This window comes from Mustela erminea, chromosome 1 (assembly GCF_009829155.1).
Source record: "Mustela erminea isolate mMusErm1 chromosome 1, mMusErm1.Pri, whole genome shotgun sequence".
Classification (NCBI taxonomy): Eukaryota; Metazoa; Chordata; class Mammalia; order Carnivora; family Mustelidae; genus Mustela; species Mustela erminea.
Window position 1 is genome coordinate 22716989 of NC_045614.1, and position 14958 is coordinate 22731946.

At 51.3% G+C, this 14958-nt stretch overlaps 1 protein-coding gene across 18 annotated transcripts in view; it reads left to right on the forward strand.

Moving 5' to 3' along the window:
* CACNA1D (calcium voltage-gated channel subunit alpha1 D) overlaps positions 1 to 14958 on the forward strand; it is a 299149-nt gene that overhangs the window by 93340 nt on the left and 190851 nt on the right. The window lies entirely within an intron of this gene.

The following is a 14958-nucleotide window of genomic DNA, read 5'->3' on the forward strand; positions in this document are numbered from 1 at the left end:
TTGGAAGATGGGAAGATTTGTTTGTCAGTGGATTGCTGGAATGGTAGTCCTGTTGTATTTGCTTAATGAGAGACTGAACAGAATGTGTCTGCAAAGTGTGCCTGCCTTCCCTCTCTGCCAGGCTGCATAGACTCCTAGCTGAGAGGCTCTTAGTTCTGGGTGTGGTGGGAAGGACTTGGGGAAAAAATACAATGTTTCAATAGTCAAAGATCCCCAAAGTGCGTCTGTGCTCCAGGCTCTTTTGAAGAATGAAAAGCTTAATTCATGCCTTCTCTTTATACTTCCACTTCTTTAAAACTTGGAGGGGAGGGGGATGTGTCAATTTCAGCTGCCTAATTCATTATTCATTTTTAATGTGGGTCAGAGTTGCCGTCTTCACCCGCCTTTGTCTCCTCACACCTCCACTGCTCCTGGAATGCTTGCCTCATAAACGAAGCTTAATTAATAGAGCCAGGAAGGTGACACACAGGGCTGACAGCGCTGAGCACGGCTTCCCGCCTGCCCGGAAAGTCTCTGGGGTGGTGTCCCTCCCGAGCCTGTTGTCTGTCATCTGAGACGGATTCGCACTCAGGGAGCCAGGGTCCTGGGAGTCAGGCTGGGGCGTGTATCCACAGTGGGTGGCATTGAGTGGCTTCTTAACAGATGTGGCTGGCCCACTTACAGTCCTAATGCTGGAAAAATAGTCATTGTCTTAAAGGGGAAAAAAAAAAAAAAGATTTGACTTAAAAAAAAAAATCAGACTCTGGGATGAGGCCAGGTTTGAATCTTAAAGCAGGTTGACCTATTTTCATCACAGCATCATCAAAGCCTGTTTTGTGAGTCTATCTCCTGAATGTGCTTCTCTTGGTGTCACATGAACTGAACACCTGATTTGAGGCAGAGCGTGTGTGAAGACCTTGTCTGGGGGAGCTGGATTTCCCATGGGTCTGGGGGCTGAGACTTAGCCTGCTGCAGCCAGTTCCTGCCCCGGGGGAGAGCCGCCTAGATGCCTAGGTGCAAGCATGCAGGGGTGTCCCTTCTGAAAGGGCATCTACACCTTCCTGGGTGACCTTGACAGCTGCCTGGGGTAGGAGGCCTGGTGAGCCATGTTCTTCTTGCTCCACAGAGGAGGAAACTGAAACTTACACAGGCAGGAGGTCAGAGGGCCCAGGTAAGAACATTCAAAGTCACCAAGACCTGTCCAAGCCCTGACCCTGAGTTCCCACCTCCAAACCTTCCACTTCTTTGTTCTCTTCCTCATTATCAGCTGTGGTTTGGGACCAGAGGAACCCCCATACTGCATGTAGGATCTGTGTGGAATAGGCCAGGATGCTCACTCTTCTGGAAAACCTTGGAGAGTGAACTCTCCTGAGCAACCTTGCCACATAGTGAACCCCTTGGGCAGAGGAGGGAAAGGTCTCAGTTCCTGGTAAAATAGGGACAACCCTGTGGCCAGGACATTAGCCAGAGGAATTCATGCAGAGGAGAGAGAGGAGGCCTTTCCCACTGACTTTTTCCTGGCCTCTGTTCTGGGTTTTTCTCCTCTTGGAAGACAAGATGGCTCCCTGTTCCGATGGGTTATATCCTGTGGTTTATCAGTAGCCTCCGTGTCTCCTACTTCGCTTTTCTTGATTATCTCGGAGGCAATGATTCCTTACCCAGTTTTTTGTGATACCCTATAATGATAAGAATGGGTATCATTAAAAAAAAAAAAAAATCCCAAAGCAAACTTAATCCACTTCAGGGTTTTTTTTTTTTTTTTAAAGTCATCGTATGCAACCAAAAGTATTAACAAGCACCAGAGACTGTCAGTATCATGAAAAGCAACAATAATAAATCCTTCACAGTTTTGTAAAGAGCTTAACAAATTTTAGACTGTCCTTACTTCGGTTTTCCTGTCCTTTCCAGAAACCATCTGGATTAGACAAGCGGATATTTAAATGTTTCCATCTTACAGATGAGAGAACTAAGATCTGGAGAAGATAAGGATCCTGCTCAAAGTTACTGGCCAGTTAGTGAACGCGCAAACTGAATGAACCCAGATTCTTTAGCTCAGAATAAGACCAGTGTGGTCTTTAATTTCACAAAGCTAATGATCTACCTGAGAAGACATGAGACAGATACAGGGACAAGTAGAAGACAGGTAGAAGGGGCATGTGATGAGGGGCCTACCCTGGTCTCAGGAGTCAGGGTGGGCTTCCCTGAGACAGTGGACGTGGAGGGGGAGCTGAAGAGGAATGAAGACCATCTGGGGTGTGGTGTGTTGAGGGAAGCAGATGGAGACTCACGTGGCTGGATGAGCTGGAGCACGGTGTTGAGGACCACAGGGTCACATCATGGGGGGCCTTCAAAGCCAGGGCAAGAGCTTTGTTTTGGTCCTAAGGGCTGTGAGGAGCCACTGAAGGGTTTTGAGCAGAGGGCTACCTTGGTCACTGGGTGGATGTATGCTGACGGGTGGGCAAGGGACACCAAGCAGCCTGGCCACTCAGGTGCTGGAATTGCTCAGGCAGTGGGGGGGGGGGGGGCTGACATAAGGTTAAGTGGACACTGGTAGGGATGGTGGAGATGAAGAGAAGGGGACAGATTGAGAAATGACTGGTGAGGGGACCAGAGAGAGTTTGGGATTGTTTTGTCATGGCAGAAGAGGAGGAGAAGCAAAGATAGACCCTGAGGGTTTGGGCTTGGATGAGGGGTAGGTCTGTTTTCTGGGTTAGGGAACCCCTGGGGAAAAGGCCAGCTCAGGGGGAGAGGACAGGATCACGGGCTGTGTTTGGGACAGACTGAGTTTGAGATGCCTGTTAATTTTCGAAGTGGGGACACCTGAGGGAACTTAGACACGTTGGCTGGAGCTTGAGAGAGAAAACCTGGCAGGTGGTTTGAATTTTGGATATCCGCAGACACAAAAGAGTACTTGAAACGGGTTAGGCCACCGAATGCTGTGTTTTCTCATTTTGACCACACTTGCGGAGAGGATGTTTCACTCAAGGCCTGCGTCAGGAGCCAGACCTTTGAGGGCATTATTACCAGGTCTGGATTCAGTTTAGTAAAGGCTACTCCTCAGGTCCCCGGAAAGGCCCTGGAATGCCAAAGGCAAGTCCAGTAGGAGAGCAGAACCAACAGAAGAACGCAGCATCCGGAGCCGTATTAATTTCGTAACCAGTGGCTGGTGGAAGGAAGGCAGATAGGGGGTGTGTGGTGCCACTTCTTCATGGCCGTGTCTGTCCAGCCTGTTGCTCTGCCCAGGGGTACTGCAGTACATCCCTGTGGTAACCCTGCACAACCAAATATTCTGGAAGACCTTCATAGTATCTGCAGATTGTGGATTCTTCGGATAAGTATCCAGAGGCTGCCCTCATTGTTTTTATAGAGGATATATTTTTTGACGGTTTCTTGTTGAGACACTGTGTGGTGGGTTCAGCCAAAACTCTGGACTTGCTGGGGCAAGAGCTTCTGGCCTGTCCTACTGAAACCCTCAAAAGTGTGCCCTCCCCAGGTTTCCACAGGAAGCCCCTCTGGTGGGGGGGGGGCCTCTGACGACTGGGGGGTAGACGCGCTCACTCACTCACTGACTCATTCGTCAGGGCTGGCTGAGGGCCCTGCGTTGCCTCTGTCCTCGCTTGCCACAGGGACAGAAGCCTGACTCAGCCTGAGACCTGCTTGCAGCCCGGGGCTGGCAGGCTCATCGCTGGGTAGATCCCACACTGATAAACGCAGCCAGGGATGAGCTCTGCTTCCTTTGAGTTCCCTGTGAGGAGGGGGTTAGCGTAGAGGAGGGAGCTGCTCCTTCTGCTTGCAGAGTAGAGAAAGGGCTTCACGGAACAGCCCTGTTCTACAGTCTTTTTGGCAGACTCAGGGAACTTTTGCCCAGAGGGCACACAGAGGTCAGCCAGTGGAGCCTCAACTTACCCACAAAGACCTGTGGGCAGACCAGTGCCATAGGCCTGGCCACCATTTTTTTTTTTTTTTTTAAACTATTTAGTTCTTGAGGTATGAATTTTTAACCAGACTTCTTCTGATCTTAAAGTTACTTAATGCTCCTGAGAAATCATTCTACAAATTGGAAATGATAAGTTACTTGGGATTTATACAGTTAGATGTATGTACTAGCTACCTAAAACGTAAATTCTGTTCTCCTTTGTGTGTGCGGGGGGATCTCTTCTAGTAGAAAATGACAGGAGTTCTTGGTTAAGTTTTGTCGTGTTCACGGTTTTTGGAGAGCGTGTTTCATTTCTCTGCCCCTTCATGTCCGTTTCCGTCCTGCGCAGCCTCACCGCGGGGATTACCGAAGCTTCCGAACAGTGACAGATGCGATTCTTCCGATCTGCAGGGTTTTCCCTCATACAGAAATCTGTGTCTTTTTTTTTTTTTCCAACTTAATTACATCTTTAATGAATATTTTATCAAATGAACTCCATGTCTTGTATTTCATTATTAATGGTGTTCGCGAGGCCCCGTCCTCATCAGCATAATTTAGAAACGAGGAGATTACAGAAAGAGGGTGGTGCTTCAGGGACAATGGGTGGAAAGAGTTCAGGAGAGAACATCTGCACGCCTTTCTCGTGTGCAGGAATGGGGGTTCACAGGGGCTGCATGCGGGAGGGGCTGGGTCGCGTGTGCCTTTCCCCTGGGGGGACAGATTGTGTGCTTCCTGTGTGACAGCGTTGTCCTAACTGCACACCTGTCCTGCAGCATGTTGGATGCATTGCAGCTGTGAGGTGGCCTGGACTGAGCAGGTCTGTGGAGGCAGGACAGATGTGTGTGGGTCAAGGTCAGTCTCGTCCCCACTGGCTTGTTCTAGTCAAGCACCCTTCCCCTGATTCAGGGTCACCTTGATCTGCCCCCTGTTCAGCTCATCCCCTGGTTCCCTGATGACCCTGGCCGCCAGCTTCTCATTTTCCTTTCTATGTGTCTGGGCTCAATTGCATGGAGGCCCATTCAGCACACTCTGGTCGCTTATTTCCAGGGACTTTCTCCTCCTCCTCCTCTGTGACACCTTGGGTCTGTGGCCACAGATGACTTTCTAGCCCCCAAGCCTCTCCCTCGGCACCCTGCCCTTGTCCCGCCTCGCCTGCCTAGCACTGCCCTGGGACCTCTTTCCCCTCCTCCCTAATCCGTGTAGACCTTGGCATTCCTCCTTGGATCAGAGTCCAGAACTTTCAAATCACTGCCCTACATGCCCTTCCTGTCTGCCCCTTCCCTTGTATCTTCCCAGGAAGTTCCCAGCCCTGGGTGAATCCAGCCAGCTCTTCTGGCCCTGGCGGCCTGACCACCCCCCTCGCACCCTCCCCTCCATCTTGTTCATAGCCACTAGGCCACACTAGCCTTTGCTGTTCTGAGTGGACCTCCTTCCTGCCTCAGAGCCTCCTCACACACTGTTCCAGCTCCCTGGGTTGTCCTTTCCTGCCTTTGTCCATTTCTTCAGGTCCCAAGTCCTCATTTGCTTCATAGGGGGCCTTGTCTGGCTGCCTGGCTGTGGTAGGATCTGTCCTACTGGGTGCTGTCTTGGCACTCTGTCTGTTCCACACTCAGGGTCATGACTTGTTTGTGTGTTTGAGACCCGGCCCAGGGGTCTCGACCAGACCCAGACTTCCCAGGGCAGCCCTCACTTCAGACCTGTGTTCCTTCATACCCATGAGACATGCCAGAAATCCTATTACAGTGGCGTCCAGATGTCCTGTCTCAGACTGTCTTTCCTATTCAGAAGCGACTCGAATCTCTTCGTACAGTGACAATCCCGATTTTTGGTTTCCCAAGTCCCTGTGGTCCTCAGTTATAGTCCCTGCTGTCTGGAGGTCTGGTGAGGTATTCCTGAGGGGCACAGGCTCTTGACCAAGCTGCCCGAGCTCAATCCGGACCTCATCACTTGCCGCTGGATGACCTGGGGTCAGGCTCTTGCTCAGAGCGTGTTTGCTCATCTAGGAGATCCTCGTCTCCACCTCCTGGTCTTGAGAGGACCCAGGGAGCTGATGCTGGTGTGGATGAGTCTCCAGGAAGTGTGGGAGCTGTTCTCCTCGACGGTGGGGGACGGGGGCAGGGCGGGGGGATGTATGAGCCTACCGCTGTGTGCTTCCTATGCTTATCTTACCCGGAGGCTTTCGGCTGGAAATCAAGGTCTTGAGAAGGTGTGGGATGCTGGCTTTTGAGCCTACAGCACACAAGCCCGGTCACCTGTATGACAGCGTCTCCACTCCCACCTCCTGCCATCCCCCCTTCACCCCCGGCATCCCTGGGCGATCAGCGTCTCTCCCTCTACTGCACATGGAACAAACGCCTGTTTGTGTACTTCCTCCTCTCCTCCTGTCTACTCGGGATACTCTAGATCTCTCCATGAAGCCAGCCTCATGTCCACCACTGCCTTTAGGACTGACTTTGCTGGCCCCCGGGGGGTGTCCTCTGACTGGCGACCTTGTATGCGCTCTTCTGTCCTTTCAGTGCTGGGGTGATTGGCCTTCGTTTGTTGTTTTCTGACGCTCAGCTTCTAAACCGCTGAAGGCAGACGCACCGTTTCCTCTTCCCTGGGAGCCCCACAAAACAGAGGAAGCACGCCAGTCCTCTCCGGCATCCAGGCGAAGCTCACTGACCCAGTTCTGGTGTGAATGTCCTGATACCCGCGTGCCAGGTGGACCCCGAGAGGCTGGTTAAATACCACGTCACTCAGCATATTTTGTCATCAACTTCTGGTACAACTGGGTGACAGGACCTTGTCCCACCCCCTCCCCTCTTTCCCTTTCCCTGCGTTTGCAGGAACGGCTGCTCTTTCTCTACATGAAGGTGTCCCTGCTCTCATTCCTTCGGCAGCTGGGCAGGAGCTTGAGGGCTCACCTCCCGTGTAGCAGGAGGGAACTCACCTGGGCACCACGGAGCAGCAGCGAACCAAACGGGCCGGGTCATGTGCTACCGGAGTTTCGACCTGGTGGGAAGAGGCCGACGGTAGAGACCGCCCCTCTTCTCCGTAGACGGAGCTTGCTCTCTGGTCAGGGAAATGCAGCGACGGAATGAGGAGATAGTAGGTGTTGGTAGTCCACGGTTTGGGTAGCCAGGAGCGGCTTCTTCCATGAAGTGATATGTGAGCAGGGACCGAATGGGGTGAGAGACCAAGCCTAAAGGTATCCGATGAAACAACATTTTTTGTAAAGATTTTTAAAAAATATATTTATTTATTTGACAGAGAGAAAGATCACAAATAGGCAGAGTAGCAGGCAGAGAGAAGGAGAAGCAGGCTCCTTACTGAGCAGAGAGCCCGATGCGGGGCTCGATCCCAGGACCCCGGGACCATGACCTGAGCTGAAGGCAGAGGCTTACACCCTCTGAGCCACCCAGGCGCCCCACAATATTTGAGACAGAAAGCACAGCAAGTACCAAGGCCCTGAGGAGAGGGACATGCCTATGCCATCTTGGGAAGATTTCAAGGAGGTACCTGCCATTGGAGTGGAGAGACTGAGCTCGGCCAGCGGAAGGGGTGGAGACACAGCTACGGGGACCAGACCTTGTGGGCTCTGAAAGGGCCTTGGATTTGATGCTGAATTAGACGGGGAGTCCTCTGAGCGTTTTTGAGTAGCAGAGGGACACAGTTTATGTGGTGTCACCTCCAGTCTCTCATGAGCTTAAGGAAATTGAACGAATGAAGTCATAAGAGGAAGGAAGTTACTTGCATTTTAGCAGAAGGTCACCTGCCTAATTATGGGGAAGGCCCATGAGCGAAAAGGCTGCAGCGTACATGGGATTAAATGACTCCAGATGCCTCCTGCTTCGCTGTCTCCCAGTACGCGTATAGGTGGTAAGCTCCTTGGAGGAAATCTACCTGAAGCCAGCGTGGTTTCTTTTTGGCGAGTTCTTGGCACCGCAAAACCATCCTTTACCAACAAAACCAAAGCACTTTAAACACTTCTTGCGAGCGTCAGCTTTTTTTTTTTTTTTTTTTCGGATTTCAACACAGTATCGTGTGTGTACCGTATTTTAAAAGTTAGGCACATTGCGGAAGGCACACGCGCATTCACGGAATCAGCGGGAGATGTTCTGAGATGTGAATTCAAGCCCCGAGAACCCCGGATGAACCGGATCTCCGTAAAACTCCTCAGCCGCTGAACCTGTCGTGGTGGGAAGAAGAGCTCTCGTAGGAAAGTTTGCTTCGTGTAGCTCTGTATGAAAGGCTTTGCTGTCCTCACCCTGAGGACGGTTGAGTTCCCAGGGTCGTACTGTTGGGGTCGGAGTCACGAGCCAGTGAGGGAGGAGAGAGGAACAGAAGGGTGGCTGCCGTCCTTCAGCCTTGAGGTACGACAGGGGCGGAGTTCCGAGGCTGCCCAGCAGCAGGAATTTCTCCCTTCGCTGCCCAGTCTCCTCACCAGGACCCCCCACCCCAACCCCAGCAGGTGGACAGGAGGCGGCGACTCGCCTGACCTGGGCTGAGACGTGGCCACGTGCGCTGCTCACGCAGCCCGGTCACCGGCAGAGACGGCTGCCGTCGCAGGCTCCGCCGCAGGAGCCTCAGTCAGGAGGGATGATGTTTGAACCCGTCCTTCCGGGAGCTGCCGCGGTTCTTAGAAGGCATAAAAAAGCAAAGGTGTGAGGAAGGTGGAATCTTTGAAGTCAGAGGAGCAGGAATTCAGTTGAGCAGTAGAGCCCACCAGGTCTGGCGCAGTCCCGGTGGCTGAGGAGTCCGGGAGGGAGGGGGCGCGCCTGGGCGCACACGGAGGCAGAAAGACAGGACTCCCTGGGACAGAAAGGCCCTCGCTTCTTCTTCTTCTTCTTCTTTTTTTTTTAAAGATTTATTTATTTATTTATTTGATAGAGAAAGAGAGAGAGAGAGATCACAAGTAGGCAGAGAAGCAGGCAGAGAGAGAGGAGGAAGAAGCAGGCTCCCTGCCAAGAGCCCGATGCGGGGCTTGATTCCAGGACCCGGGGACCATGACCTGAGCCGAAGGCAGAGGCTTTAACCCACTGAGCCACCCAGGCGCCCCAAGGCCCTCACTTCTGAGGACGACATCTGGTTCGTGTTAGTAACGAGACTTAGAGAGCAGCGTCAAGCTGTGTGTGTGTTGTGTCACCGTAGTCTGAAATCACCTAACTGGTCTGAAAGGCAGCTGTCTCCGTCTCAACCGAGGATGGGGACAAAGTCACGCTAACACTCTTGGCTACTTGACCCTCCGGACAGCAAGTCAGAGCCAGACTTCCTCAATGCCATGTGCTTCCATTAGTTCCGTCAACCACTTCCACAGGTGTGGCTGGAGTACCTAGCGCCCGGGCGGTGGCTGCTGTTCCCGGCGCTGGGGCCCTTGTCTGAACAGGCTCACGGCAGCGGGGGAACCGAGAAGAGGACTTCCCGGAGCACCACCTGCTGAAGGAAAGAGAACGACGCAGCCTGGTAGCACCTGCCGGGGTGTGTGGCGAAGGCTGCTTGGGGCCCCGGGGCAGGGTTTTCAAGGCAGGAGGGTGATGCAGACTTGATGCCAAAAGAAATGCTTTTAGGAGCAAAAGAAAGTCCAGTTGATGCCGGTGTCTTCACACGGGTGAGAACAACAGTCTCCAAGAAGCCCTTGTTTCTCCGCAAACTTGAGTGTGTGTGTGACAGGCACGGTCATGGGCGCTGGGAGCCTCTTTTTCTTTTCTTTTTAAAGATTTTATTTATTTGTTTATTTATTTGACACAGAGAGAGCAAGATCACAAGTAAGCAGAGGCAGGCAGAGAGAGAGGGGAAACCAGGCTTCCCACTGAGCAGGAAGCCCTATGTGGGGCTCGATCCCAGGACCCCGAGATCATGACCTAAGCCAGAAGCAGAGGTTTAACCCACCTCGTTCTGATGCTAGTGACAAGCCAAAGAAGGCTTCTGCAGGAGGCATGTGGGCCCCTGTTTCTGTCCCCGTGTCTGAGATGACACAGCGGCCTGAGAGGAAGGCCATAACTGTGGGGAAAATGCTCAGTTACTATTATTCTTCTGCAGTATGGCCTTTCTCAGGCAATTTGATTTTCATCATGTAGGAATACATTTTTCTAGGGTGCGACTGTGTTGTCTGAGGAAACTGTCCCTCAGAGCTCCTTCCCCCTCTGCTTCACACTAGTCCCGTTCTGACTGGAAAACTAGGTTCTTGGTCATAAGACTGATGGAAGTAGCGTGTTTCAGTATTAAACCCTCACCAGTCATAATTAGTAAGGAATTAGTAAGCTTTATTAATGAGTCTTGGCAGGCTTAAACAGTAGATCTTAGAGATGGTTTTTGGAATGTCTTCTGTTGAAGGGTTTTGAGGAAAAGCCTGTGGTCCTTGAGACCGCGTCCCTTTTATTTCTTCTTGCTGCTACTTCTATACAAAGCCAGAGGGAAGGCTTGCTTCAGAAGAATTACAGAGTGCACCCCTGGGGCAGCCGCTGTGAGAGGAATTGAACTTCTACTTAATGAGTGAAGGCCCAGCACAGCCTGGGCCTGGGAGACCAGCTCTCTGCACAGCTCTGCGGCTGACAGCCAGGTCACCGTGGGGGAATCTTTCTAGGCCCTGGCACAGTTGAGAAACCCGATGCCATTTGAAAATGTTCTTGGGGGCTCCTGGGTGGCTCTGTTCGTTGGTAAAGCATCTGACTCTTGGTTTTGGCTCAGGACATGATCTCAGGGTCTTGAGATGGAGCTCTGCGTTGGGCTCCGCACTCAGCCCCTTCCCACAGCTCCTCCCTCTCGACCCCTCCCCCCTGCTTGCTCACTTTTTCTCCTTCTCGCAAATACATTAAAAAAAAAAAAATCTCAAAAACTGTTCTCAAGGGCTCTAGCAGATTAGCCAGTTATGAAATACATTTTAGGTGGCCACATTTGGATATGTTATCAGTGTTCCTTTTTAGAAAATACCACAGGTATGTTCCTGAGAAACAGGGACATGTATGTAAATGGGATTTTAAGTAGTTTTCCAATGAAAGGGATCTTTTTACTTTTTAAAAAACCTATATATCTTTGGTTCCCCTGAAGGGGCAGCTCTGTCTGCATTTGCTTTCTCACACTAGCTTAAAATGTTTTCAAGTCAAACGTATTCATTTCCGAACGTACAGGAAACCTAAACGAAAACCCGATGAAAGAATATATTTTAAAAATACGGGATCATTTAAAGTAGACCGCTGTGAAACTGAACACTGGACTGTGAATGCCTTTTGGCATGTCGTGTGATCTAGATCTGTCTTTGCTGGCTGCGTGATTTCATTAAAACGGCGGCTCCATCTAACCATGTTCTGTTGCTGGAATTCGCGGTGGTCGTCCTCTTTCCACCACCGTAAGCCACGTCGCGGTGAGTCCGTGCGGCGAGACTGCCGTGCATATCCGTGATTATTTCCCGAGAACCCATTTTTAGATAGGAAATGGCTGTAAGAACGAGTATACAGATTACATTAATTTTTTTGGTCTTTGCATTTGCAGAGCATTTGCTTTGTTGATTTTTATTTTTTTTTATTTTTATGTTTTTTAAAAAGATTTTATTTATTTATGTATTTGACAGACAGAGATCACAAGTAGGCAGCAAGGCAGGCAGAGAGAGGAAGGGAAGCAGGCTCCCTGCAGAGCAGAGAGCCCGATGCGGGTCTCGATCCCAGGACCCTGGGATCATGACCTGAGCCGAAGGCAGAGGCTTTAACCCACTCACTTTAACCCACTCGCTTTAACCCACTCAACAGGGCCACCCAGGCACCCCTGTTGTTGATTTTTAAAAGGGAGTAAAAACTGAGAAATGTTGGTGTTGAAGTAACGGAGTCCTCCAGAGCTTGGACGTTTAGGTCAAATCCACGTCAGGCTGCTTCACATCTCCCAACCCGTTTCCTCACTTATAAATGGACATCGTCATATCCTCTAACTGAATGTGAGCATGAAATCACGTCAGTAAAACGTGAAGCTGCATATGAACTCTGTGTGTGGACGTTCATCTTTGTACCTGAACCTCCCCTCGCTGGGCAGACACACCTGGGCCCCTAGCCAGCCTTGTCTCCCCCCAACCCTGGCTTCCCGGGCCAGTACCGTAGGCACAAGCCCACCACCATCTTGGTGCTCTGTGTCCGTCCTCATTCGGAAAGCCTGCCTTCAGACATTTATACGTTCAGACAAACTAATCAGGCTGAAATTTCTCATGCTTATTTGCAGCTAGATGAAGCAATCCATTTAGTTGCTTTGGAATTACCCAGGCGTGGAAGAAATTGGTTTCTCAACCCTGAGAAATTCTGAGGATTTTCTGAGGTACTGACAGGCACCGGGGCCAGCTTGGTGAATTCAGAAACCCAGGGGCCTGCGGTGGCTTTTGGTCGGGACCTCTGTCCTTTATCAATACCGGCACGTCCACGGAGGACGTGACCTACTCATCAGCTTTCTTCCCTCTGCATACATCCTACGGTTCTTCCTTCTTTCCTCTTCTGAGAAGCTCTGAGCTCCGGAGAGAGCCTTCCCTTCCCGTTTTCTCGTTGGTTGATAGAGCGGAGACATTTGCTGATTCTTGTTCTCCCTTGGCTGAATGAGAGGCCCGGAGGCCCTTAAATAGTTGCTTTGTGTTAGAACCAGTATTGGGGGATCAGGAGAGCTTGTGCTGAGTTTGGGATTCCAGAGTGCGTAAAACCCCCTTGCACCCATCTTCACGCTGTGTGAGGACACGTGGGGAGACTGAGGTATCGAGAGGACGGAGCTGTGTGGGGATATGCGGCTAGTACCGGGGCAGGTCTGCGGTCTTTTAAACCACTGCAGGATACCGCCTTCCAAGATGCGTGTTTATCAGGATGTGTTTTGTGCCTGTCTACATGGTGGGGTACATCTCGCCTTCACCATTCACACAACTGTTGTGCAGGAGCCTGCAAAGACACAAAAATAGGGTCCCTGCTCCCCTGTAGCTGCAATAAAGTGGCTACAAATGATTATATGAAAACACCTCCCCTGTTTGATACACAGCTCCAAACCCCCAACTCCCTGGAGAATTCTGTTCTGAATGACGAAAGTGAACGACCCGTGCACATTACACATGTCGTGTATGCCCCTTGCCCACCGCAACTGTCACCTAGCGTGTGTGGGATCTTTTCTTCATTGGGGACCCTCACACTGGTTTACCTGCTCTGGGATTCCATAGCATCCTGTAGGCTTGTGAGGAGGGGAAATGTCCCTAGCATACACCATGTAGAGTTTTCCAGCCCCCCTACACCTTTAAAGGTCACACCCTCTTGTCATGAATGTAAAGACGCCAGCCCCCCTGCTGAGATAGCGATCCTGCTTTCGGGGTTCAGGCCGTGCATGCCCTCTGTAGCTACCCCAGCCTCTGTGAGGATCATTCATGTGCAAGACAGTCGTCGTGTTCCTTCTCTGTACGTCCCATCAGCAAAGGTTTGATCAAGCTTTGCTTCCTGTCCTATGTATTAAGGTTTTAAGTCTTAAACTGTGAAATTACCTTCTAATACTAAATATGCTCTTTCATCTACCCCTGCTGCTGGGAGCCTGTCCACTTTACCCAAGATGTGTCCTGCTCTGGGGCGTGCACCCTGGTTAAGAACCACTGGTTTAGTAACAGGGGAGAAGGCAGGAGACTGATTAAAACAAACCCCAGGATTCTAAAAATCCCAGGATTTTGGAAATCCTGGGGTGCTAAAAATAGCTGGGGTGATTTTAAAGCAGGGAAGAGAGCCCTGCAAACCTCAGTCACCCCTGCAGTCACTGTCCTGTCCTAGCTTGGTCACTGCCATTCCCGACTCCACGTGGGAAACGTGAGATTATGTTGCTGGTGACGATGATGAAGGTGATGGAAGTGTGTGCAAACCGTTGTGGGAGGCACTTTCCGTACTCATTGAATCTCTACAGCCACCCTCTGCTAGAGGTGTTTCACCCCCATTGTAGGTCGGGGCCCTGGCTCTGTCCCAGCCCTCACCTCCCACAACCAGGTAGAGTGCATTTTATTCTGAGTCTCCTGAGCCCGAAGCCCTGTCCTCCTCACCATGACACCGTGCTGCAGCTTGCAGAGCAGGTGCAGAAAAGTCGTGCTTCCGTCCTCTGCCATCTCCAAATCGCAACAGTTTTTACTCACCTGAATTGTCTTGGCTGTTGCAAACCCTTCTGGAAGGAGGGTTGGATCGAGTCTCGTTCACTAGGTGAGAAGCTCTTCCCTGGTCAGAGCGGATGGCTTTTATTGTCAGAGTAGCAGTTAATAGAAGTTGATACCAGCCTCCAGGTCATGCTTGGACCCTGGTGTGAGCGTTGAGATTGAGTTCTGTGTCTAACCTGTCTCTCCGCGGCTTTGTGACTTGGGGAAGCTCCCTGCCCATCCAACGCTGATGGGTCGCGCTTTCCTTCCCTTTGCTCTTCCTTCCCTCTTTTTTTGGGGTGGGGTGGGGCGGGGGAGGGGAAGCCTCACGACTTTGCCAGTTCCAGCTGGAACATCAGCTGGAACCTGTAGAGACATGAAGGTAGGGAGGGTCTGGACAGGAGGCCCAGACTTACACCCAACGGAACTGTGCTCCCGACTGTGGTTTTTGAACCTGGGAGTGTCTGAGAGGCCGGAGCCGACACCGGGAGCAGGCGCACTCCCACCTTCGAACGTGTTCCAGTCCCCTAAGTCTTTGCAGTGGGACTCACACTCCTGCTTTGCTCTGAGGGCCGTAGAGCAGAGTGGTTGAAAGCTTTCAGAGAGGTTCTAAGACTGCCAGGGTTTGAATGCCAGCTCCGGTATTAGCGGTAAGACCTCGGATGGTTTCCTTCATCTCTCTGTGCCTCGGGTTCCTCATCTGTAAAAACCAGAGGTGATCCTGAGCCTACCCCACGGGGTCGTCATGAGGACTGGGACTTGCTACCTGGAGAGCCCTCAGAACAGCTCCTGGGACATAGGATAGGATAGATGACGTGCTGTTACATCATTTAATTCTCCAGGTCAAATGAGAATGCCTCATAAATTGCAAAATAGCATTCAAATCCTCTTAGTGACAAAAGGTGAAGAGAGGCAGTGGTGTGGCCTGAGCCGTAGCTGATAATTGCGATTTATGCAGCCTTACGAAAAG